The sequence below is a fragment of the Acipenser ruthenus genome, chromosome 23 (genome assembly GCF_902713425.1).
Source record: "Acipenser ruthenus chromosome 23, fAciRut3.2 maternal haplotype, whole genome shotgun sequence".
In the NCBI taxonomy this organism is placed as follows: domain Eukaryota; kingdom Metazoa; phylum Chordata; class Actinopteri; order Acipenseriformes; family Acipenseridae; genus Acipenser; species Acipenser ruthenus.
This window is the reverse complement of record NC_081211.1, coordinates 10,633,435-10,660,361: the sequence shown is the minus strand read 5'-3', so window position 1 is coordinate 10,660,361 and position 26,927 is coordinate 10,633,435. Positions and strand designations below refer to the sequence as shown.

Here is a 26,927-nt window from a genome sequence, read left to right as displayed (position 1 = left end):
GGAATATTAGAGTGTCCCCTTATATTTATAGAAATTGACTTGGAAAGCATCTTCACTGTTACCATGAAGAATACCTAACATGAAAATGATGACTGTCATAAGAATGCAAAGCATGGTGCTTCTTAAATAATCTGTCAAAGACGTCTGACAAGGCAAGCTGTGGCTTTCAATTTAATATATTAAAAAATAAAGTAACAACCACTTTTCTAGGGTGAGCTCAAGCAAACCAACCTTTGCTAAATCCTTTGAAGGACCGAGTGTTTTTCAGTGGGATGCTCCCCCCATGACCAGACATTTTTTGGCTGTATTTGACTCTCTTCCAATAAAAACAAAATGCACTAAAAAATGTGTTACAGTGGCATCTTGGACTTGGTGTCCTTGTTTTCAGAACATTTTGGGGAACGTTATAACGTACTTCAGAAACCATAAAGCTTCTCTCTTTTTTTCAACACTATATTTTGTATTTAGTTTAATTTCTTGAAATAAAAAACGTTAAGCATTTTCTGATTATTATCTATTTCGCTTAGTGTTTTCAAAGAGATACATGTATAACAACGTGTTATTCTATTACTTGACGAACCTTATACAATACTTCTTGAATGTTTTGTTGAAAAATATTGCTGCGGGACACAAGGTAAAAAATAACTAGCCATTGATAGGTTGCATTTCTGAAACTGCAGCTCGGCACCGTTGGTTGTGCTTGGCAGAAAAGGGCATAGCTGGAATAGGCTAGCGAGTTGGGGGTATAGCTCAGTGGTAGAGCATTTGACTGCAGATCAAGAAGTCCCCGGTTCAAATCCGAGTGCCCCCTTTTTTTCTAAATTAAAATACAAAATGCACGTTAACATTTTTTATTTCAGCTAGAAGCAAAAAATAGTGTTTCAAAGACAGCAACAAGGTACAGACAGGGTTTGAAGACGTGATCCTCAATTTACGGGACCAGACACCTTACCACTTGGCCACCGCACCCTTTACAACTGGAGAAATTAGAAGCTTGGCCTCTCTTGAGAAGGCCGCCTGGGAAGGCAATCTGGCTGGCCAGTTTAATACAAAAAAGAGTTCCTGTTTGAGCTCAAACCACAAACCTTTCGGTTAACAGTGAACGCTAAGGATGGCAACATAGTCACGGAAAATATTTAAAAAGACAACAGTGGTCTCCAAATGTATTTAAAATACAAACATAAAATAGGTTGCCAGAAATATATTATCAATAGAAATTAGTAAATACTATTTTGCAAATAGTATTTTTTTTTTAATACTTGACACCATCTACCGGCTGTAGCATACACCAATTTTTTATTTATTTTTTCATAAGAATTAACTGAAAGATTCAGTATTGCCTCAATTATCAAGTCTGTCAGTAACTGCAGTTTGCATAAATTAAATATTGCATAAATTAAATATTACCAGTATTGCGGAAAAAGTAAATCCGAACACACACACAAGTAGGGCTTGAAGTTTTCAGGTTTTATTTTTAATCAGGTGAAGTCCCTTTAAACAAATTGAGCTGATTCTGTTTTATAATTAAACTCAGAAAAAGCTGTTAATTACAAAACAATCTTTGTTTTTACCTTCATATCTTGCCTGAGCCTAATTCTGGTCCTCTTAATTTTATTTCAAACAGAGCTGACAAAATACGTAATTTGTTCATTCCCGATCCTACTTTTAACTCGCATTTCATTTCTGCAGTCGCCTAATTTAACGCTGTGTTTTTGTTTATTTATTTATTATTATTATTATTATTATTATTATTATTATTTATTTATTTATTTATTTATTTATTTATTTATTTATTTATTTCTTTCTTAGCAGCCGCCCTTATCCTGGGCGACTTACAGTCGTAAACAAAAATACATTTCAAGGATCACAGTACAAGTAATAATACGGTTAAGAGCAAGATAAATACAATGACTTTGGTTCTAGCAAGTACAAGTACGATTCAAGAAAAATACGATTTTCCCCACTAGTTTAACAGAGATGTCCTGAAAGATTTTTTGAAGCATAAAAATGAATACCTAGTGCGGAGTGTACAGTGATAGCAACTCCTTCAGGCGCCTGCTCTGAGTATTTCGCCAAACATACCACAAAGCATTTGGGGATATTGGAGGATACACAAAACATGTAGTTTGGTATTACAGCGTCCACACTTCTGATAAACCGCACTACCTGATGCGATCTAATTAGAACCGGACTCGAGACTGCCTCCTGAGGTGGTCTCGAGTACGGTATTAAATGCTGCGTAGTGTGGACGCAAACCGTATTTAGCACTTTTAAGCCGGCTTAAACGCAACTAATACGGTTTAAAGGCATAGTGTGGACAGGGCCTTTGTTTTACATTCAATGGAGTTCATATTAGAGTGAAGCTATGGTCGCATTGCTGAGTAAGGAGTAACCATAAAACAAGGCACATGCTAATAGTATGTAGTTTTTAAATCAATACAACTGTAGCAGCACCATAAGATAACAAATTGTTGTGCTGTGAGTTGAATCTTAATGGAAACATTTAATAAAAAATTACATTTAACCAATCTCGGACATAACATGTAAAAAGGAATATCAGTGTCCCCTTATATTTATAGAAATTGACTTGGAAAGCATCTTCACTGTTACCATGAAGAATACGTAACATGAAAATGATGACTGTCATAAGAATGCAAAGCATGGCGCTTCTTAAATAATCTGTCAAAGACGTCTGACAAGGCAAGCTGTGGCTTTCAATTTAATATATTAAAAAATAAAGTAACAACCACTTTTCTAGGGTGAGCTCAAGCAAACCAACCTTTGCTAAACCCTTTGAAGGACCGAGTGTTTTTCAGTGGGATGCTCCCCCCATGACCAGACATTTTTTGGCTGTATTTGACTCTCTTCCAATAAAAACAAAATGCACTAAAAAATGTGTTACAGTGGCATCTTGGACTTGGTGTCCTTGTTTTCAGAACATTTGGGGGAACATTATAACGTACTTCAGAAACCATAAAGCTTCTCTCTTTTTTTCAACACTATATTTTGTATTTAGTTTAATTTCTTGAAATAAAAAACGTTAAGCATTTTCTGATTATTATCTATTTCGCTTAGTGTTTTCAAAGAGATACATGTATAACAACGTGTTATTCTATTACTTGACGGACCTTATACAATACTTCTTGAATGTTTTGTTGAAAAATATTGCTGCGGGACACAAGGTAAAAAATAACTAGCCATTGATAGGTTGCATTTCTGAAACTGCAGCTCGGCACCGTTGGTTGTGCTTGGCAGAAAAGGGCATAGCTGGAATAGGCTAGTGAGTTGGGGGTATAGCTCAGTGGTAGAGCATTTGACTGCAGATCAAGAGGTCCCCGGTTCAAATCTGAGTGCCCCCTTTTTTTCTAAATTAAAATACAAAATGCACGTTAACATTTTTTATTTCAGCTAGAAGCAAAAAATAGTGTTTCAAAGACAGCAACAAGGTACAGACAGGGTTTGAAGACGTGATCCTCAATTTACGGGACCAAACACCTTACCACTTGGCCACCGCACCCTTTACAACTGGAGCAATTAGAAGCTTGGCCTCTCTTGAGAAGGCCGCCTGGGAAGGCAATCTGGCTGGCCAGTTTAATATAAAAAAGAGTTCCTGTTTGAGCTCAAACCACAAACCTTTCGGTTAACAGTGAACGCCAAGGATGGCAACATAGTCACGGAAAATATTTAAAAAGACAACACTGGTCTCCAAATGTATTTAAAATACAAACATAAAATAGGTTGCCAGAAATATATTATCAATAGAAATTAGTAAATACTATTTTGCAAATAGTATTTTTTTTTTAATACTTGACACCATCTACCGGCTGTAGCATACACCAATTTTTTATTTATTTTTTCATAAGAATTAACTGAAAGATTCAGTATTGCCTCAATTATCAAGCCTGTCAGTAACTGCAGTTTGCATAAATTAAATATTGCATAAATTAAATATTACCAGTATTGCGGAAAAAGTAAATCCGAACACACACACAAGTAGGGCTTGAAGTTTTCAGGTTTTATTTTTAATCAGGTGAAGTCCCTTTAAACAAATTGAGCTGATTCTGTTTTATAATTAAACTCAGAAAAAGCTGTTAATTACAAAACAATCTTTGTTTTTACCTTCATATCTTGCCTGAGCCTAATTCTGGTCCTCTTAATTTTATTTCAAACAGAGTTGACAAAATACGTAATTTGTTCATTCCCGATCCTACTTTTAACTCGCATTTCATTTCTGCAGTCGCCTAATTTAACGCTGTGTTTTTGTTTATTTATTTATTATTATTATTATTATTATTATTATTATTATTATTATTTTTATTTATTTATTTATTTATTTATTTATTTATTTATTTATTTATTTATTTATTTCTTAGCAGCCGCCCTTATCCTGGGCGACTTACAGTCGTAAACAAAAATACATTTCAAGGATCACAGTACAAGTAATAATACGGTTAAGAGCAAGATAAATACAATGACTTTGGTTCTAGCAAGTACAAGTACGATTCAAGAAAAATACGATTTTCCCCACTAGTTTAACAGAGATGTCCTGAAAGATTTTTTGAAGCATAAAAATGAATACCTAGTGCGGAGTGTACAGTGATAGCAACTCCTTCAGGCGCCTGCTCTGAGTATTTCGCCAAACATACCACAAAGCATTTGGGGATATTGGAGGATACACAAAACATGTAGTTTGGTATTACAGCGTCCACACTTCTGATAAACCGCACTACCTGATGCGATCTAATTAGAACCGGACTCGAGACTACCTCCTGAGGTGGTCTCGAGTACGGTATTAAATGCTGCGTAGTGTGGACGCAAACCGTATTTAGCACTTTTAAGCCGGCTTAAACGCAACTAATACGGTTTAAAGGCATAGTGTGGACAGGGCCTTTGTTTTACATTCAATGGAGTTCATATTAGAGTGAAGCTATGGTCGCATTGCTGAGTAAGGAGTAACCATAAAACAAGGCACATGCTAATAGTATGTAGTTTTTAAATCAATACAACTGTAGCAGCACCATAAGATAACAAATTGTTGTGCTGTGAGTTGAATCTTAATGGAAACATTTAATAAAAAATTACATTTAACCAATCTCGGACATAACATGTAAAAAGGAATATCAGAGTGTCCCCTTATATTTATAGAAATTGACTTGGAAAGCATCTTCACTGTTACCATGAAGAATACCTAACATGAAAATGATGACTGTCATAAGAATGCAAAGCATGGTGCTTCTTAAATAATCTGTCAAAGACGTCTGACAAGGCAAGCTGTGGCTTTCAATTTAATATATTAAAAAATAAAGTAACAACCACTTTTCTAGGGTGAGCTCAAGCAAACCAACCTTTGCTAAATCCTTTGAAGGACCGAGTGTTTTTCAGTGGGATGCTCCCCCCATGACCAGACATTTTTTGGCTGTATTTGACTCTCTTCCAATAAAAACAAAATGCACTAAAAAATGTGTTACAGTGGCATCTTGGACTTGGTGTCCTTGTTTTCAGAACATTTTGGGGAACGTTATAACGTACTTCAGAAACCATAAAGCTTCTCTCTTTTTTTCAACACTATATTTTGTATTTAGTTTAATTTCTTGAAATAAAAAACGTTAAGCATTTTCTGATTATTATCTATTTCGCTTAGTGTTTTCAAAGAGATACATGTATAACAACGTGTTATTCTATTACTTGACGAACCTTATACAATACTTCTTGAATGTTTTGTTGAAAAATATTGCTGCGGGACACAAGGTAAAAAATAACTAGCCATTGATAGGTTGCATTTCTGAAACTGCAGCTCGGCACCGTTGGTTGTGCTTGGCAGAAAAGGGCATAGCTGGAATAGGCTAGTGAGTTGGGGGTATAGCTCAGTGGTAGAGCATTTGACTGCAGATCAAGAGGTCCCCGGTTCAAATCCGAGTGCCCCCTTTTTTTCTAAATTAAAATACAAAATGCACGTTAACATTTTTTATTTCAGCTAGAAGCAAAAAATAGTGTTTCAAAGACAGCAACAAGGTACAGACAGGGTTTGAAGACGTGATCCTCAATTTACGGGACCAGACACCTTACCACTTGGCCACCGCACCCTTTACAACTGGAGAAATTAGAAGCTTGGCCTCTCTTGAGAAGGCCGCCTGGGAAGGCAATCTGGCTGGCCAGTTTAATACAAAAAAGAGTTCCTGTTTGAGCTCAAACCACAAACCTTTCGGTTAACAGTGAACGCCAAGGATGGCAACATAGTCACGGAAAATATTTAAAAAGACAACAGTGGTCTCCAAATGTATTTAAAATACAAACATAAAATAGGTTGCCAGAAATATATTATCAATAGAAATTAGTAAATACTATTTTGCAAATAGTATTTTTTTTTTAATACTTGACACCATCTACCGGCTGTAGCATACACCAATTTTTTATTTATTTTTTCATAAGAATTAACTGAAAGATTCAGTATTGCCTCAATTATCAAGCCTGTCAGTAACTGCAGTTTGCATAAATTAAATATTGCATAAATTAAATATTACCAGTATTGCGGAAAAAGTAAATCCGAACACACACACAAGTAGGGCTTGAAGTTTTCAGGTTTTATTTTTAATCAGGTGAAGTCCCTTTAAACAAATTGAGCTGATTCTGTTTTATAATTAAACTCAGAAAAAGCTGTTAATTACAAAACAATCTTTGTTTTTACCTTCATATCTTGCCTGAGCCTAATTCTGGTCCTCTTAATTTTATTTCAAACAGAGCTGACAAAATACGTAATTTGTTCATTCCCGATCCTACTTTTAACTCGCATTTCATTTCTGCAGTCGCCTAATTTAACGCTGTGTTTTTGTTTATTTATTTATTATTATTATTATTATTATTATTATTATTATTATTATTATTATTATTATTATTATTATTTATTTATTTATTTATTTATTTATTTATTTATTTATTTCTTAGCAGCCGCCCTTATCCTGGGCGACTTACAGTCGTAAACAAAAATACATTTCAAGGATCACAGTACAAGTAATAATACGGTTAAGAGCAAGATAAATACAATGACTTTGGTTCTAGCAAGTACAAGTACGATTCAAGAAAAATACGATTTTCCCCACTAGTTTAACAGAGATGTCCTGAAAGATTTTTTGAAGCATAAAAATGAATACCTAGTGCGGAGTGTACAGTGATAGCAACTCCTTCAGGCGCCTGCTCTGAGTATTTCGCCAAACATACCACAAAGCATTTGGGGATATTGGAGGATACACAAAACATGTAGTTTGGTATTACAGCGTCCACACTTCTGATAAACCGCACTACCTGATGCGATCTAATTAGAACCGGACTCGAGACTACCTCCTGAGGTGGTCTCGAGTACGGTATTAAATGCTGCGTAGTGTGGACGCAAACCGTATTTAGCACTTTTAAGCCGGCTTAAACGCAACTAATACGGTTTAAAGGCATAGTGTGGACAGGGCCTTTGTTTTACATTCAATGGAGTTCATATTAGAGTGAAGCTATGGTCGCATTGCTGAGTAAGGAGTAACCATAAAACAAGGCACATGCTAATAGTATGTAGTTTTTAAATCAATACAACTGTAGCAGCACCATAAGATAACAAATTGTTGTGCTGTGAGTTGAATCTTAATGGAAACATTTAATAAAAAATTACATTTAACCAATCTCGGACATAACATGTAAAAAGGAATATCAGAGTGTCCCCTTATATTTATAGAAATTGACTTGGAAAGCATCTTCACTGTTACCATGAAGAATACGTAACATGAAAATGATGACTGTCATAAGAATGCAAAGCATGGCGCTTCTTAAATAATCTGTCAAAGACGTCTGACAAGGCAAGCTGTGGCTTTCAATTTAATATATTAAAAAATAAAGTAACAACCACTTTTCTAGGGTGAGCTCAAGCAAACCAACCTTTGCTAAACCCTTTGAAGGACCGAGTGTTTTTCAGTGGGATGCTCCCCCCATGACCAGACATTTTTTGGCTGTATTTGACTCTCTTCCAATAAAAACAAAATGCACTAAAAAATGTGTTACAGTGGCATCTTGGACTTGGTGTCCTTGTTTTCAGAACATTTGGGGGAACGTTATAACGTACTTCAGAAACCATAAAGCTTCTCTCTTTTTTTCAACACTATATTTTGTATTTAGTTTAATTTCTTGAAATAAAAAACGTTAAGCATTTTCTGATTATTATCTATTTCGCTTAGTGTTTTCAAAGAGATACATGTATAACAACGTGTTATTCTATTACTTGACGGACCTTATACAATACTTCTTGAATGTTTTGTTGAAAAATATTGCTGCGGGACACAAGGTAAAAAATAACTAGCCATTGATAGGTTGCATTTCTGAAACTGCAGCTCGGCACCGTTGGTTGTGCTTGGCAGAAAAGGGCATAGCTGGAATAGGCTAGTGAGTTGGGGGTATAGCTCAGTGGTAGAGCATTTGACTGCAGATCAAGAGGTCCCCGGTTCAAATCCGAGTGCCCCCTTTTTTTCTAAATTAAAATACAAAATGCACGTTAACATTTTTTATTTCAGCTAGAAGCAAAAAATAGTGTTTCAAAGACAGCAACAAGGTACAGACAGGGTTTGAAGACGTGATCCTCAATTTACGGGACCAAACACCTTACCACTTGGCCACCGCACCCTTTACAACTGGAGCAATTAGAAGCTTGGCCTCTCTTGAGAAGGCCGCCTGGGAAGGCAATCTGGCTGGCCAGTTTAATATAAAAAAGAGTTCCTGTTTGAGCTCAAACCACAAACCTTTCGGTTAACAGTGAACGCCAAGGATGGCAACATAGTCACGGAAAATATTTAAAAAGACAACACTGGTCTCCAAATGTATTTAAAATACAAACATAAAATAGGTTGCCAGAAATATATTATCAATAGAAATTAGTAAATACTATTTTGCAAATAGTATTTTTTTTTTAATACTTGACACCATCTACCGGCTGTAGCATACACCAATTTTTTATTTATTTTTTCATAAGAATTAACTGAAAGATTCAGTATTGCCTCAATTATCAAGCCTGTCAGTAACTGCAGTTTGCATAAATTAAATATTGCATAAATTAAATATTACCAGTATTGCGGAAAAAGTAAATCCGAACACACACACAAGTAGGGCTTGAAGTTTTCAGGTTTTATTTTTAATCAGGTGAAGTCCCTTTAAACAAATTGAGCTGATTCTGTTTTATAATTAAACTCAGAAAAAGCTGTTAATTACAAAACAATCTTTGTTTTTACCTTCATATCTTGCCTGAGCCTAATTCTGGTCCTCTTAATTTTATTTCAAACAGAGTTGACAAAATACGTAATTTGTTCATTCCCGATCCTACTTTTAACTCGCATTTCATTTCTGCAGTCGCCTAATTTAACGCTGTGTTTTTGTTTATTTATTTATTTATTATTATTATTATTATTATTTATTTATTTATTTATTTATTTATTTATTTATTTATTTATTTATTTCTTAGCAGCCGCCCTTATCCTGGGTGACTTACAGTCGTAAACAAAAATACATTTCAAGGATCACAGTACAAGTAATAATACGGTTAAGAGCAAGATAAATACAATGACTTTGGTTCTAGCAAGTACAAGTACGATTCAAGAAAAATACGATTTTCCCCACTAGTTTAACAGAGATGTCCTGAAAGATTTTTTGAAGCATAAAAATGAATACCTAGTGCGGAGTGTACAGTGATAGCAACTCCTTCAGGCGCCTGCTCTGAGTATTTCGCCAAACATACCACAAAGCATTTTGGGATATTGGAGGATACACAAAACATGTAGTTTGGTATTACAGCGTCCACACTTCTGATAAACCGCACTACCTGATGCGATCTAATTAGAACCGGACTCGAGACTACCTCCTGAGGTGGTCTCGAGTACGGTATTAAATGCTGCGTAGTGTGGACGCAAACCGTATTTAGCACTTTTAAGCCGGCTTAAACGCAACTAATACGGTTTAAAGGCATAGTGTGGACAGGGCCTTTGTTTTACATTCAATGGAGTTCATATTAGAGTGAAGCTATGGTCGCATTGCTGAGTAAGGAGTAACCATAAAACAAGGCACATGCTAATAGTATGTAGTTTTTAAATCAATACAACTGTAGCAGCACCATAAGATAACAAATTGTTGTGCTGTGAGTTGAATCTTAATGGAAACATTTAATAAAAAATTACATTTAACCAATCTCGGACATAACATGTAAAAAGGAATATCAGAGTGTCCCCTTATATTTATAGAAATTGACTTGGAAAGCATCTTCACTGTTACCATGAAGAATACGTAACATGAAAATGATGACTGTCATAAGAATGCAAAGCATGGCGCTTCTTAAATAATCTGTCAAAGACGTCTGACAAGGCAAGCTGTGGCTTTCAATTTAATATATTAAAAAATAAAGTAACAACCACTTTTCTAGGGTGAGCTCAAGCAAACCAACCTTTGCTAAACCCTTTGAAGGACCGAGTGTTTTTCAGTGGGATGCTCCCCCCATGACCAGACATTTTTTGGCTGTATTTGACTCTCTTCCAATAAAAACAAAATGCACTAAAAAAATGTGTTACAGTGGCATCTTGGACTTGGTGTCCTTGTTTTCAGAACATTTTGGGAAACGTTATAACGTACTTCAGAAACCATAAAGCTTCTCTCTTTTTTTCAACACTATATTTTGTATTTAGTTTAATTTCTTGAAATAAAAAACGTTAAGCATTTTCTGATTATTATCTATTTCGCTTAGTGTTTTCAAAGAGATACATGTATAACAACGTGTTATTCTATTACTTGACGGACCTTATACAATACTTCTTGAATGTTTTGTTGAAAAATATTGCTGCGGGACACAAGGTAAAAAATAACTAGCCATTAATAGGTTGCATTTCTGAAACTGCAGCTCGGCACCGTTGGTTGTGCTTGGCAGAAAAGGGCATAGCTGGAATAGGCTAGTGAGTTGGGGGTATAGCTCAGTGGTAGAGCATTTGACTGCAGATCAAGAGGTCCCCGGTTCAAATCCGAGTGCCCCCTTTTTTTCTAAATTAAAATACAAAATGCACGTTAACATTTTTTATTCCAGCTAGAAGCAAAAAATAGTGTTTCAAAGACAGCAACAAGGTACAGACAGGGTTTGAAGACGTGATCCTCAATTTACGGGACCAAACACCTTACCACTTGGCCACCGCACCCTTTACAACTGGAGAAATTAGAAGCTTGGCTTCTCTTGAGAAGGCCACCTGGGAAGACAATCTGGCTGGCCAGTTTAATACAAAAAAGAGTTCCTGTTTGAGCTCAAACCACAAACCTTTCGGTTAACAGTGAACGCCAAGGATGGCAACATAGTCACGGAAAATATTTAAAAAGACAACAGTGGTCTCCAAATGTATTTAAAATACAAACATAAAATAGGTTGTCAGAAATATATTATCAATAGAAATTAGTAAATACTATTTTGCAAATAGTATTTTTTTTTTAATACTTGACACCATCTACCGGCTGTAGCATACACCAATTTTTTATTTATTTTTTCATAAGAATTAACTGAAAGATTCAGTATTGCCTCAATTATCAAGCCTGTCAGTAACTGCAGTTTGCATAAATTAAATATTGCATAAATTAAATATTACCAGTATTGCGGAAAAAGTAAATCCGAACACACACACAAGTAGGGCTTGAAGTTTTCAGGTTTTATTTTTAATCAGGTGAAGTCCCTTTAAACAAATTGAGCTGATTCTGTTTTATAATTAAACTCAGAAAAAGCTGTTAATTACAAAACAATCTTTGTTTTTACCTTCATATCTTGCCTGAGCCTAATTCTGGTCCTCTTAATTTTATTTCAAACAGAGCTGACAAAATACGTAATTTGTTCATTCCCGATCCTACTTTTAACTCGCATTTCATTTTTGCAGTCGCCTAATTTAACGCTGTGTTTTTGTTTATTTATTTATTATTATTATTATTATTATTATTATTTATTTATTTATTTATTTATTTATTTATTTATTTATTTCTTAGCAGCCGCCCTTATCCTGGGCGACTTACAGTCGTAAACAAAAATACATTTCAAGGATCACAGTACAAGTAATAATACGGTTAAGAGCAAGAGAAATACAATGACTTTGGTTCTAGCAAGTACAAGTACGATTCAAGAAAAATACGATTTTCCCCACTAGTTTAACAGAGATGTCCTGAAAGATTTTTTGAAGCATAAAAATGAATACCTAGTGCGGAGTGTACAGTGATAGCAACTCCTTCAGGCGCCTGCTCTGAGTATTTCGCCAAACATACCACAAAGCATTTGGGGATATTGGAGGATACACAAAACATGTAGTTTGGTATTACAGCGTCCACACTTCTGATAAACCGCACTACCTGATGCGATCTAATTAGAACCGGACTCGAGACTACCTCCTGAGGTGGTCTCGAGTACGGTATTAAATGCTGCGTAGTGTGGACGCAAACCGTATTTAGCACTTTTAAGCCGGCTTAAACGCAACTAATACGGTTTAAAGGCATAGTGTGGACAGGGCCTTTGTTTTACATTCAATGGAGTTCATATTAGAGTGAAGCTATGGTCGCATTGCTGAGTAAGGAGTAACCATAAAACAAGGCACATGCTAATAGTATGTAGTTTTTAAATCAATACAACTGTAGCAGCACCATAAGATAACAAATTGTTGTGCTGTGAGTTGAATCTTAATGGAAACATTTAATAAAAAATTACATTTAACCAATCTCGGACATAACATGTAAAAAGGAATATCAGAGTGTCCCCTTATATTTATAGAAATTGACTTGGAAAGCATCTTCACTGTTACCATGAAGAATACGTAACATGAAAATGATGACTGTCATAAGAATGCAAAGCATGGCGCTTCTTAAATAATCTGTCAAAGACGTCTGACAAGGCAAGCTGTGGCTTTCAATTTAATATATTAAAAAATAAAGTAACAACCACTTTTCTAGGGTGAGCTCAAGCAAACCAACCTTTGCTAAACCCTTTGAAGGACCGAGTGTTTTTCAGTGGGATGCTCCCCCCATGACCAGACATTTTTTGGCTGTATTTGACTCTCTTCCAATAAAAACAAAATGCACTAAAAAATGTGTTACAGTGGCATCTTGGACTTGGTGTCTTTGTTTTCAGAACATTTGGGGGAACGTTATAACGTACTTCAGAAACCATAAAGCTTCTCTCTTTTTTTCAACACTATATTTTGTATTTAGTTTAATTTCTTGAAATAAAAAACGTTAAGCATTTTCTGATTATTATCTATTTCGCTTAGTGTTTTCAAAGAGATACATGTATAACAACGTGTTATTCTATTATTTGACGGACCTTATACAATACTTCTTGAATGTTTTGTTGAAAAATATTGCTGCGGGACACAAGGTAAAAAATAACTAGCCATTGATAGGTTGCATTTCTGAAACTGCAGCTCGGCACCGTTGGTTGTGCTTGGCAGAAAAGGGCATAGCTGGAATAGGCTAGTGAGTTGGGGGTATAGCTCAGTGGTAGAGCATTTGACTGCAGATCAAGAGGTCCCCGGTTCTAATCCGAGTGCCCCCTTTTTTTCTAAATTAAAATACAAAATGCACGTTAACATTTTTTATTTCAGCTAGAAGCAAAAAATAGTGTTTCAAAGACAGCAACAAGGTACAGACAGGGTTTGAAGACGTGATCCTCAATTTACGGGACCAAACACCTTACCACTTGGCCACCGCACCCTTTACAACTGGAGAAATTAGAAGCTTGGCCTCTCTTGAGAAGGCCGCCTGGGAAGGCAATCTGGCTGGCCAGTTTAATATAAAAAAGAGTTCCTGTTTGAGCTCAAACCACAAACCTTTCGGTTAACAGTGAACGCCAAGGATGGCAACATAGTCACGGAAAATATTTAAAAAGACAACACTGGTCTCCAAATGTATTTAAAATACAAACATAAAATAGGTTGCCAGAAATATATTATCAATAGAAATTAGTAAATACTATTTTGCAAATAGTATTTTTTTTTTAATACTTGACACCATCTACCGGCTGTAGCATACACCAATTTTTTATTTATTTTTTCATAAGAATTAACTGAAAGATTCAGTATTGCCTCAATTATCAAGCCTGTCAGTAACTGCAGTTTGCATAAATTAAATATTGCATAAATTAAATATTACCAGTATTGCGGAAAAAGTAAATCCGAACACACACACAAGTAGGGCTTGAAGTTTTCAGGTTTTATTTTTAATCAGGTGAAGTCCCTTTAAACACATTGAGCTGATTCTGTTTTAGAATTAAACTCAGAAAAAGCTGTTAATTACAAAACAATCTTTTTTTTTACCTTCATATCTTGCCTGAGCCTAATTCTGGTCCTCTTAATTTTATTTCAAACAGAGCTGACAAAATACGTAATTTGTTCATTCCCGATCCTACTTTTAACTCGCATTTCATTTTTGCAGTCGCCTAATTTAACGCTGTGTTTTTGTTTATTTATTTATTTATTATTATTATTATTATTATTATTATTTTTATTTATTTATTTATTTATTTATTTATTTATTTATTTATTTCTTTCATTCTTTCTTAGCAGCCGCCCTTATCCTGGGCGACTTACAGTCGTAAACAAAAATACATTTCAAGGATCACAGTACAAGTAATAATACGGTTAACAGCAAGATAAATACAATGACTTTGGTTCTAGCAAGTACAAGTACGATTCAAGAAAAATACGATTTTCCCCACTAGTTTAACAGAGATGTCCTGAAAGATTTTTTGAAGCATAAAAATGAATACCTAGTGCGGAGTGTACAGTGATAGCAACTCCTTCAGGCGCCTGCTCTGAGTATTTCGCCAAACATACCACAAAGCATTTTGGGATATTGGAGGATACACAAAACATGTAGTTTGGTATTACAGCGTCCACACTTCTGATAAACCGCACTACCTGATGCGATCTAATTAGAACCGGACTCGAGACTACCTCCTGAGGTGGTCTCGAGTACGGTATTAAATGCTGCGTAGTGTGGACGCAAACCGTATTTAGCACTTTTAAGCCGGCTTAAACGCAACTAATACGGTTTAAAGGCATAGTGTGGACAGGGCCTTTGTTTTACATTCAATGGAGTTCATATTAGAGTGAAGCTATGGTCGCATTGCTGAGTAAGGAGTAACCATAAAACAAGGCACATGCTAATAGTATGTAGTTTTTAAATCAATACAACTGTAGCAGCACCATAAGATAACAAATTGTTGTGCTGTGAGTTGAATCTTAATGGAAACATTTAATAAAAAATTACATTTAACCAATCTCGGACATAACGTAAAAAGGAATATCAGAGTGTCCCCTTATATTTATAGAAATTGACTTGGAAAGCATCTTCACTGTTACCATGAAGAATACGTAACATGAAAATGATGACTGTCATAAGAATGCAAAGCATGGCGCTTCTTAAATAATCTGTCAAAGACGTCTGACAAGGCAAGCTGTGGCTTTCAATTTAATATATTAAAAAATAAAGTAACAACCACTTTTCTAGGGTGAGCTCAAGCAAACCAACCTTTGCTAAACCCTTTGAAGGACCGAGTGTTTTTCAGTGGGATGCTCCCCCCATGACCAGACATTTTTTGGCTGTATTTGACTCTCTTCCAATAAAAACAAAATGCACTAAAAAATGTGTTACAGTGGCATCTTGGACTTGGTGTCCTTGTTTTCAGAACATTTTGGGGAACGTTATAACGTACTTCCGAAACCATAAAGCTTCTCTCTTTTTTTCAACACTATATTTTGTATTTAGTTTAATTTCTTGAAATAAAAAACTTTAAGCATTTTCTGATTATTATCTATTTCGCTTAGTGTTTTCAAAGAGATACATGTATAACAACGTGTTATTCTATTACTTGAAGGACCTTATACAATACTTCTTGAATGTTTTGTTTAAAAATATTGCATGCTGGACACAAGGTAAAAAATAACTAGCCATTGATAGGTTGCATTTCTGAAACTGCAGCTTGGAACCGTTGGTTGTGCTTGGCAGAAAAGGGCATAGCTGGAATAGGCTAGTGAGTTGGGGGTATAGCTCAGTGGTAGAGCATTTGACTGCAGCTCAAGAGGTCCCCGGTTCAAATCCGAGTGCCCCTTTTTTTTTCTAAATTAAAATACAAAATGCACGTTAACATTTTTTATTTCAGCTAGAAGCAAAAAATAGTGTTTCAAAGACAGCAACAAGGTACAGACAGGGTTTGAAGACGTGATCCTCAATTTACGGGACCAAACACCTTACCACTTGGCCACCGCACCCTTTACAACTGGAGAAATTAGAAGCTTGGCCTCTCTTGAGAAGGCCGCCTGGGAAGGCAATCTGGCTGGCCAGTTTAATATAAAAAAGAGTTCCTGTTTGAGCTCAAACCACAAACCTTTCGGTTAACAGTGAACGCCAAGGATGGCAACATAGTCACGGAAAATATTTAAAAAGACAACACTGGTCTCCAAATGTATTTAAAATACAAACATAAAATAGGTTGCCAGAAATATATTATCAATAGAAATTATTAAATACTATTTTGCAAATAGTATTTTTTTTTTAATACTTGACACCATCTACCGGCTGTAGCATACACCAATTTTTTATTTATTTTTTCATAAGAATTAACTGAAAGATTCAGTATTGCCTCAATTATCAAGCCTGTCAGTAACTGCAGTTTGCATAAATTAAATATTGCATAAATTAAATATTACCAGTATTGCGGAAAAAGTAAATCCGAACACACACACAAGTAGGGCTTGAAGTTTTCAGGTTTTATTTTTAATCAGGTGAAGTCCCTTTAAACACATTGAGCTGATTCTGTTTTAGAATTAAACTCAGAAAAAGCTGTTAATTACAAAACAATCTTTTTTTTTACCTTCATATCTTGTCTGAGCCTAATTCTGGTCCTCTTAATTTTATTTCAAACAGAGCTGACAAAATACGTAATTTGTTCATTCCCGATCCTACTTTTAACTCGCATTTCATTTTTGCAGTCGCCTAATTTAACGCTGTGTTTTTGTTTATTTATTTATTTATTATTATTATTATTATTATTATTATTTATTTATTTATTTATTTATTTATTTATTTATTTATTTCTTTATTTCTTTCTTTCATTCTTTCTTAGCAGCCGCCCTTATCCTGGGCGACTTACAGTCGTAAACAAAAATACATTTCAAGGATCACAGTACAAGTAATAATACGGTTAACAGCAAGATAAATACAATGACTTTGGTTCTAGCAAGTACAAGTACGATTCAAGAAAAATACGATTTTCCCCACTAGTTTAACAGAGATGTCCTGAAAGATTTTTTGAAGCATAAAAATGAATACCTAGTGCGGAGTGTACAGTGATAGCAACTCCTTCAGGCGCCTGCTCTGAGTATTTCGCCAAACATACCACAAAGCATTTTGGGATATTGGAGGATACACAAAACATGTAGTTTGGTATTACAGCGTCCACACTTCTGATAAACCGCACTACCTGATGCGATCTAATTAGAACCGGACTCGAGACTACCTCCTGAGGTGGTCTCGAGTACGGTATTAAATGCTGCGTAGTGTGGACGCAAACCGTATTTAGCACTTTTAAGCCGGCTTAAACGCAACTAATACGGTTTAAAGGCATAGTGTGGACAGGGCCTTTGTTTTACATTCAATGGAGTTCATATTAGAGTGAAGCTATGGTCGCATTGCTGAGTAAGGAGTAACCATAAAACAAGGCACATGCTAATAGTATGTAGTTTTTAAATCAATACAACTGTAGCAGCACCATAAGATAACAAATTGTTGTGCTGTGAGTTGAATCTTAATGGAAACATTTAATAAAAAATTACATTTAACCAATCTCGGACATAACATGTAAAAAGGAATATCAGAGTGTCCCCTTATATTTATAGAAATTGACTTGGAAAGCATCTTCACTGTTACCATGAAGAATACGTAACATGAAAATGATGACTGTCATAAGAATGCAAAGCATGGTGCTTCTTAAATAATCTGTCAAAGACGTCTGACAAGGCAAGCTGTGGCTTTCAATTTAATATATTAAAAAATAAAGTAACAACCACTTTTCTAGGGTGAGCTCAAGCAAACCAACCTTTGCTAAACCCTTTGAAGGACCGAGTGTTTTTCAGTGGGATGCTCCCCCCATGACCAGACATTTTTTGGCTGTATTTGACTCTCTTCCAATAAAAACAAAATGCACTAAAAAATGTGTTACAGTGGCATCTTGGACTTGGTGTCCTTGTTTTCAGAACATTTTGGGGAACGTACTTCAGAAACCATAAAGCTTCTCTCTTTTTTTCAACACTATATTTTGTATTTAGTTTAATTTCTTGAAATAAAAAACGTTAAGCATTTTCTGATTATTATCTATTTCGCTTAGTGTTTTCAAAGAGATACATGTATAACAACGTGTTATTCTATTACTTGACGGACCTTATACAATACTTCTTGAATGTTTTGTTGAAAAATATTGCTGCGGGACACAAGGTAAAAAATAACTAGCCATTGATAGGTTGCAGTTCTGAAACTGCAGCTCGGCACCGTTGGTTGTGCTTGGCAGAAAAGGGCATAGCTGGAATAGGCTAGCGAGTTGGGGGTATAGCTCAGTGGTAGAGCATTTGACTGCAGATCGAGAGGTCCCCGGTTCAAATCCGAGTGCCTCCTTTTTTTCTAAATTAAAATACAAAATGCACGTTAACATGTTTTATTTCAGCTAGAAGCAAAAAATAGTGTTTCAAAGACAGCAACAAGGTACAGACAGGGTTTGAAGACGTGATCCTCAATTTACGGGACCAAACACCTTACCACTTGGCCACCGCACCCTTTACAACTGGAGAAATTAGAAGCTTGGCCTCTCTTGAGAAGGCCGCCTGGGAAGGCAATCTGGCTGGCCAGTTTAATATAAAAAAGAGTTCCTGTTTGAGCTCAAACCACAAACCTTTCGGTTAACAGTGAACGCCAAGGATGGCAACATAGTCACGGAAAATATTTAAAAAGACAACAGTGGTCTCCAAATGTATTTAAAATACAAACATAAAATAGGTTGCCAGAAATATATTATCAATAGAAATTAGTAAATACTATTTTGCAAATAGTATTTTTTTTTTAATACTTGACACCATCTACCGGCTGTAGCATACACCAATTTTTTATTTATTTTTTCATAAGAATTAACTGAAAGATTCAGTATTGCCTCAATTATCAAGCTTGTCAGTAACTGCAGTTTGCATAAATTAAATATTGCATAAATTAAATATTACCAGTATTGCGGAAAAAGTAAATCCAAACACACACACAAGTAGGGCTTGAAGTTTTCAGGTTTTATTTTTAATCAGGTGAAGTCCCTTTAAACACATTGAGCTGATTCTGTTTTAGAATTAAACTCAGAAAAAGCTGTTAATTACAAAACAATCTTTGTTTTTACCTTCATATCTTGCCTGAGCCTAATTCTGGTCCTCTTAATTTTATTTCAAACAGAGCTGACAAAATACGTAATTTGTTCATTCCCGATCCTACTTTTAACTCGTATTTCATTTTTGTAGTCCCCTAATTTAACGCTGTGTTTTTGTTTATTTATTTATTATTATTATTATTATTATTATTATTATTTATTTATTTATTTATTTATTTATTTATTTATTTCTTAGCAGCCGCCCTTATCCTGGGCGACTTACAGTCGTAAACAAAAATACATTTCAAGGATCACAGTACAAGTAATAATACGGTTAAGAGCAAGATAAATACAATGACTTTGGTTCTAGCAAGTACAAGTACGATTCAAGAAAAATACGATTTTCCCCACTAGTTTAACAGAGATGTCCTGAAAGATTTTTTGAAGCATAAAAATGAATACCTAGTGCGGAGTGTACAGTGATAGCAACTCCTTCAGGCGCCTGCTCTGAGTATTTCGCCAAACATACCACAAAGCATTTGGGGATATTGGAGGATACACAAAACATGTAGTTTGGTATTACAGCGTCCACACTTCTGATAAACCGCACTACCTGATGCGATCTAATTAGAACCGGACTCGAGACTACCTCCTGAGGTGGTCTCGAGTACGGTATTAAATGCTGCGTAGTGTGGACGCAAACCGTATTTAGCACTTTTAAGCCGGCTTAAACGCAACTAATACGGTTTAAAGGCATAGTGTGGACAGGGCCTTTGTTTTACATTCAATGGAGTTCATATTAGAGTGAAGCTATGGTCGCATTGCTGAGTAAGGAGTAACCATAAAACAAGGCACATGCTAATAGTATGTAGTTTTTAAATCAATACAACTGTAGCAGCACCATAAGATAACAAATTGTTGTGCTGTGAGTTGAATCTTAATGGAAACATTTAATAAAAAATTACATTTAACCAATCTCGGACATAACATGTAAAAAGGAATATCAGAGTGTCCCCTTATATTTATAGAAATTGACTTGGAAAGCATCTTCACTGTTACCATGAAGAATACGTAAAATGAAAATGATGACTGTCATAAGAATGCAAAGCATGGTGCTTCTTAAATAATCTGTCAAAGACGTCTGACAAGGCAAGCTGTGGCTTTCAATTTAATATATTAAAAAATAAAGTAACAACCACTTTTCTAGGGTGAGCTCAAGCAAACCAACCTTTGCTAAACCCTTTGAAGGACCGAGTGTTTTTCAGTGGGATGCTCCCCCCATGACCAGACATTTTTTGGCTGTATTTGACTCTCTTCCAATAAAATCAAAATGCACTAAAAAATGTGTTACAGTGGCATCTTGGACTTGGTGTCCTTGTTTTCAGAACATTTTGGGGAACGTTATAACGTACTTCAGAAACCATAAAGCTTCTCTCTTTTTTTCAACACTATATTTTGTATTTAGTTTAATTTCTTGAAATAAAAAACGTTAAGCATTTTCTGATTATTATCTATTTCGCTTAGTGTTTTCAAAGAGATACATGTATAACAACGTGTTATTCTATTACTTGACGGACCTTATACAATACTTCTTGAATGTTTTGTTGAAAAATATTGCTGCGGGACACAAGGTAAAAAATAACTAGCCATTGATAGGTTGCATTTCTGAAACTGCAGCTCGGCACCGTTGGTTGTGCTTGGCAGAAAAGGGCATAGCTGGACTAGGCTAGTGAGTTGGGGGTATAGCTCAGTGGTAGAGCATTTGACTGCAGGTCAAGAGGTCCCCGGTTCAAATCCGAGTGCCCCCTTTTTTCTAAATTAAAATACAAAATGCACGTTAACATTTTTTATTTCAGCTAGAAGCAAAAAATAGTGTTTCAAAGACAGCAACAAGGTACAGACAGGGTTTGAAGACGTGATCCTCAATTTACGGGACCAAACACCTTACCACTTGGCCACCGCACCCTTTACAACTGGAGAAATTAGAAGCTTGGCCTCTCTTGAGAAGGCCGCCTGGGAAGGCAATCTGGCTGGCCAGTTTATTATAAAAAAGAGTTCCTGTTTGAGCTCAAACCACAAACCTTTCGGTTAACAGTGAATGCCAAGGATGGCAACATAGTCACGGAAAATATTTAAAAAGACAACAGTGGTCTCCAAATGTATTTAAAATACAAACATAAAATAGGTTGCCAGAAATATATTATCAATAGAAATTAGTAAATACTATTTTGCAAATAGTATTTTTTTTTTAATACTTGACACCATCTACCGGCTGTAGCATACACCAATTTTTTATTTATTTTTTCATAAGAATTAACTGAAAGATTCAGTATTGCCTCAATTATCAAGCCTGTCAGTAACTGCAGTTTGCATAAATTAAATATTGCATAAATTAAATATTACCAGTATTGCGGAAAAAGTAAATCCAAACACACACACAAGTAGGGCTTGAAGTTTTCAGGTTTTATTTTTAATCAGGTGAAGTCCCTTTAAACAAATTGAGCTGATTCTGTTTTAGAATTAAACTCAGAAAAAGCTGTTAATTACAAAACAATCTTTGTTTTTACCTTCATATCTTGCCTGAGCCTAATTCTGGTCCTCTTAATTTTATTTCAAACAGAGCTGTCAAAATACGTAATTTGTTCATTCCCGATCCTACTTTTAACTCGCATTTCATTTTTGCAGTCGCCTAATTTAACGCTGTGTTTTTGTTTATTTATTTATTATTATTATTATTATTATTATTATTATTTATTTATTTATTTATTTATTTATTTATTTCTTAGCAGCCGCCCTTATCCTGGGCGACTTACAGTCGTAAACAAAAATACATTTCAAGGATCACAGTACAAGTAATAATACGGTTAAGAGCAAGATAAATACAATGACTTTGGTTCTAGCAAGTACAAGTACGATTCAAGAAAAATACGATTTTCCCCACTAGTTTAACAGAGATGTCCTGAAAGATTTTTTGAAGCATAAAAATGAATACCTAGTGCGGAGTGTACAGTGATAGCAACTCCTTCAGGCGCCTGCTCTGAGTATTTCGCCAAACATACCACAAAGCATTTTGGGATATTGGAGGATACACAAAACATGTAGTTTGGTATTACAGCGTCCACACTTCTGATAAACCGCACTACCTGATGCGATCTAATTAGAACCGGACTCGAGACTACCTCCTGAGGTGGTCTCGAGTACGGTATTAAATGCTGCGTAGTGTGGACGCAAACCGTATTTAGCACTTTTAAGCCGGCTTAAACGCAACTAATACGGTTTAAAGGCATAGTGTGGACAGGGCCTTTGTTTTACATTCAATGGAGTTCATATTAGAGTGAAGCTATGGTCACATTGCTGAGTAAGGAGTAACCATAAAACAAGGCACATGCTAATAGTATGTAGTTTTTAAATCAATACAACTGTAGCAGCACCATAAGATAACAAATTGTTGTGCTGTGAGTTGAATCTTAATGGAAACATTTAATAAAAAATTACATTTAACCAATCTCGGACATAACATGTAAAAAGGAATATCAGAGTGTCCCCTTATATTTATAGAAATTGACTTGGAAAGCATCTTCACTGTTACCATGAAGAATACGTAACATGAAAATGATGACTGTCATAAGAATGCAAAGCATGGCGCTTCTTAAATAATCTGTCAAAGACGTCTGACAAGGCAAGCTGTGGCTTTCAATTTAATATATTAAAAAATAAAGTAACAACCACTTTTCTAGGGTGAGCTCAAGCAAACCAACCTTTGCTAAACCCTTTGAAGGACCGAGTGTTTTTCAGTGGGATGCTCCCCCCATGACCAGACATTTTTTGGCTGTATTTGACTCTCTTCCAATAAAAACAAAATGCACTAAAAAATGTGTTACAGTGGCATCTTGGACTTGGTGTCCTTGTTTTCAGAACATTGTGGGGAACGTTATAACGTACTTCAGAAACCATAAAGCTTCTCTCTTTTTTTCAACACTATATTTTGTATTTAGTTTAATTTCTTGAAATAAAAAACGTTAAGCATTTTCTGATTATTATCTATTTCGCTTAGTGTTTTCAAAGAGATACATGTATAACAACGTGTTATTCTATTACTTGACGGACCTTATACAATACTTCTTGAATGTTTTGTTGAAAAATATTGCTGCGGGACACAAGGTAAAAAATAACTAGCCATTGATGTGTTGCATTTCTGAAACTGCAGCTCGGCACCGTTGGTTGTGCTTGGCAGAAAAGGGCATAGCTGGAATAGGCTAGTGAGTTGGGGGTATAGCTCAGTGGTAGCGCATTTGACTGCAGATCAAGAGGTCCCCGGTTCAAATCCGAGTGCCCCCTTTTTTTCTAAATTAAAATACAAAATGCACGTTAACATTTTTTATTTCAGCTAGAAGCAAAAAATAGTGTTTCAAAGACAGCAACAAGGTACAGACAGGGTTTGAAGACGTGATCCTCAATTTACGGGACCAAACACCTTACCACTTGGCCACCGCACCCTTTACAACTGGAGAAATTAGAAGCTTGGCCTCTCTTGAGAAGGCCGCCTGGGAAGGCAATCTGGCTGGCCAGTTTAATATAAAAAAGAGTTCCTGTTTGAGCTCAAACCACAAACCTTTCGGTTAACAGTGAACGCCAAGGATGGCAACATAGTCACGGAAAATATTTAAAAAGACAACACTGGTCTCCAAATGTATTTAAAATACAAACATAAAATAGGTTGCCAGAAATATATTATCAATAGAAATTAGTAAATACTATTTTGCAAATAGTATTTTTTTTTTAATACTTGACACCATCTACCGGCTGTAGCATACACCAATTTTTTATTTATTTTTTCATAAGAATTAACTGAAAGATTCAGTATTGCCTCAATTATCAAGCCTGTCAGTAACTGCAGTTTGCATAAATTAAATATTGCATAAATTAAATATTACCAGTATTGCGGAAAAAGTAAATCCGAACACACACACAAGTAGGGCTTGAAGTTTTCAGGTTTTATTTTTAATCAGGTGAAGTCCCTTTAAACACATTGAGCTGATTCTGTTTTAGAATTAAACTCAGAAAAAGCTGTTAATTACAAAACAATCTTTGTTTTTACCTTCATATCTTGCCTGAGCCTAATTCTGGTCCTCTTAATTTTATTTCAAACAGAGCTGACAAAATACGTAATTTGTTCATTCCCGATCCTACTTTTAACTCGCATTTCATTTTTGCAGTCGCCTAATTTAACGCTGTGTTTTTGTTTATTTATTTATTATTATTATTATTATTATTATTATTATTATTATTATTATTATTATTATTATTTTTATTTATTTATTTATTTATTTATTTATTTATTTCTTAGCAGCCGCCCTTATCCTGGGCGACTTACAGTCGTAAACAAAAATACATTTCAAGGATCACAGTACAAGTAATAATACGGTTAAGAGCAAGATAAATACAATGACTTTGGTTCTAGCAAGTACAAGTACGATTCAAGAAAAATACGATTTTCCCCACTAGTTTAACAGAGATGTCCTGAAAGATTTTTTGAAGCATAAAAATGAATACCTAGTGCGGAGTGTACAGTGATAGCAACTCCTTCAGGCGCCTGCTCTGAGTATTTCGCCAAACATACCACAAAGCATTTTGGGATATTGGAGGATACACAAAACATGTAGTTTGGTATTACAGCGTCCACACTTCTGATAAACCGCACTACCTGATGCGATCTAATTAGAACCGGACTCGAGACTACCTCCTGAGGTGGTCTCGAGTACGGTATTAAATGCTGCGTAGTGTGGACGCAAACCGTATTTAGCACTTTTAAGCCGGCTTAAACGCAACTAATACGGTTTAAAGGCATAGTGTGGACAGGGCCTTTGTTTTACATTCAATGGAGTTCATATTAGAGTGAAGCTATGGTCGCATTGCTGAGTAAGGAGTAACCATAAAACAAGGCACATGCTAATAGTATGTAGTTTTTAAATCAATACAACTGTAGCAGCACCATAAGATAACAAATTGTTGTGCTGTGAGTTGAATCTTAATGGAAACATTTAATAAAAAATTACATTTAACCAATCTCGGACATAACATGTAAAAAGGAATATCAGAGTGTCCCCTTATATTTATAGAAATTGACTTGGAAAGCATCTTCACTGTTACCATGAAGAATACGTAACATGAAAATGATGACTGTCATAAGAATGCAAAGCATGGCGCTTCTTAAATAATCTGTCAAAGACGTCTGACAAGGCAAGCTGTGGCTTTCAATTTAATATATTAAAAAATAAAGTAACAACCACTTTTCTAGGGTGAGCTCAAGCAAACCAACCTTTGCTAAACCCTTTGAAGGACCGAGTGTTTTTCAGTGGGATGCTCCCCCCATGACCAGACATTTTTTGGCTGTATTTGACTCTCTTCCAATAAAAACAAAATGCACTAAAAAATGTGTTACAGTGGCATCTTGGACTTGGTGTCCTTGTTTTCAGAACATTTTGGGGAACGTTATAACGTACTTCAGAAACCATAAAGCTTCTCTCTTTTTTTCAACACTATATTTTGTATTTAGTTTAATTTCTTAAAATAAAAAACGTTAAGCATTTTCTGATTATTATCTATTTCGCTTAGTGTTTTCAAAGAGATACATGTATAACAACGTGTTATTCTATTACTTGACGGACCTTATACAATACTTCTTGAATGTTTTGTTGAAAAATATTGCTGCGGGACACAAGGTAAAAAATAACTAGCCATTGATGTGTTGCATTTCTGAAACTGCAGCTCGGCACCGTTGGTTGTGCTTGGCAGAAAAGGGCATAGCTGGAATAGGCTAGTGAGTTGGGGGTATAGCTCAGTGGTAGAGCATTTGCCTGCAGATCAAGAGGTCCCCGGTTCAAATCCGAGTGCCCCCTTTTTTTCTAAATTAAAATACAAAATGCACGTTAACATTTTTTATTTCAGCTAGAAGCAAAAAATAGTGTTTCAAAGACAGCAACAAGGTACAGACAGGGTTTGAAGACGTGATCCTCAATTTACGGGACCAAACACCTTACCACTTGGCCACCGCACCCTTTACAACTGGAGAAATTAGAAGCTTGGCCTCTCTTGAGAAGGCCGCCTGGGAAGGCAATCTGGCTGGCCAGTTTAATATAAAAAAGAGTTCCTGTTTGAGCTCAAACCACAAACCTTTCGGTTAACAGTGAACGCCAAGGATGGCAACATAGTCACGGAAAATATTTAAAAAGACAACACTGGTCTCCAAATGTATTTAAAATACAAACATAAAATAGGTTGCCAGAAATATATTATCAATAGAAATTAGTAAATACTATTTTGCAAATAGTATTTTTTTTTTAATACTTGACACCATCTACCGGCTGTAGCATACACCAATTTTTTATTTATTTTTTCATAAGAATTAACTGAAAGATTCAGTATTGCCTCAATTATCAAGCCTGTCAGTAACTGCAGTTTGCATAAATTAAATATTGCATAAATTAAATATTACCAGTATTGCGGAAAAAGT

The 26,927-nt window shown here is 35.3% G+C and overlaps 11 non-coding genes across 11 annotated transcripts; all 11 read left to right on the top strand.

Moving 5' to 3' along the window:
* The first annotated feature begins 739 nt into the window (after positions 1 to 739).
* On the top strand, positions 740 to 811 carry trnac-gca (transfer RNA cysteine (anticodon GCA)). Its single transcript has one exon. It is a non-coding gene; the product is annotated as a tRNA-Cys (tRNA).
* Positions 812 to 3,287: 2,476 nt separating this feature from the next.
* Positions 3,288 to 3,359, top strand: trnac-gca (transfer RNA cysteine (anticodon GCA)). The gene has a single exon. It is a non-coding gene; the product is annotated as a tRNA-Cys (tRNA).
* A 2,494-nt stretch (positions 3,360 to 5,853) lies between these two features.
* Positions 5,854 to 5,925, top strand: trnac-gca (transfer RNA cysteine (anticodon GCA)). Its single transcript has one exon. It is a non-coding gene; the product is annotated as a tRNA-Cys (tRNA).
* Positions 5,926 to 8,422: 2,497 nt separating this feature from the next.
* Positions 8,423 to 8,494, top strand: trnac-gca (transfer RNA cysteine (anticodon GCA)). The gene has a single exon. It is a non-coding gene; the product is annotated as a tRNA-Cys (tRNA).
* A 2,471-nt stretch (positions 8,495 to 10,965) lies between these two features.
* On the top strand, positions 10,966 to 11,037 carry trnac-gca (transfer RNA cysteine (anticodon GCA)). Its single transcript has one exon. It is a non-coding gene; the product is annotated as a tRNA-Cys (tRNA).
* Positions 11,038 to 13,501: 2,464 nt separating this feature from the next.
* On the top strand, positions 13,502 to 13,573 carry trnac-gca (transfer RNA cysteine (anticodon GCA)). The gene has a single exon. It is a non-coding gene; the product is annotated as a tRNA-Cys (tRNA).
* Positions 13,574 to 16,058: 2,485 nt separating this feature from the next.
* trnac-gca (transfer RNA cysteine (anticodon GCA)) lies at positions 16,059 to 16,130 on the top strand. The gene has a single exon. It is a non-coding gene; the product is annotated as a tRNA-Cys (tRNA).
* Positions 16,131 to 18,615: 2,485 nt separating this feature from the next.
* On the top strand, positions 18,616 to 18,687 carry trnac-gca (transfer RNA cysteine (anticodon GCA)). The gene has a single exon. It is a non-coding gene; the product is annotated as a tRNA-Cys (tRNA).
* Positions 18,688 to 21,150: 2,463 nt separating this feature from the next.
* On the top strand, positions 21,151 to 21,222 carry trnac-gca (transfer RNA cysteine (anticodon GCA)). Its single transcript has one exon. It is a non-coding gene; the product is annotated as a tRNA-Cys (tRNA).
* Positions 21,223 to 23,680: 2,458 nt separating this feature from the next.
* Positions 23,681 to 23,752, top strand: trnac-gca (transfer RNA cysteine (anticodon GCA)). The gene has a single exon. It is a non-coding gene; the product is annotated as a tRNA-Cys (tRNA).
* A 2,489-nt stretch (positions 23,753 to 26,241) lies between these two features.
* Positions 26,242 to 26,313, top strand: trnac-gca (transfer RNA cysteine (anticodon GCA)). Its single transcript has one exon. It is a non-coding gene; the product is annotated as a tRNA-Cys (tRNA).
* The last annotated feature ends 614 nt before the right edge of the window (positions 26,314 to 26,927 follow it).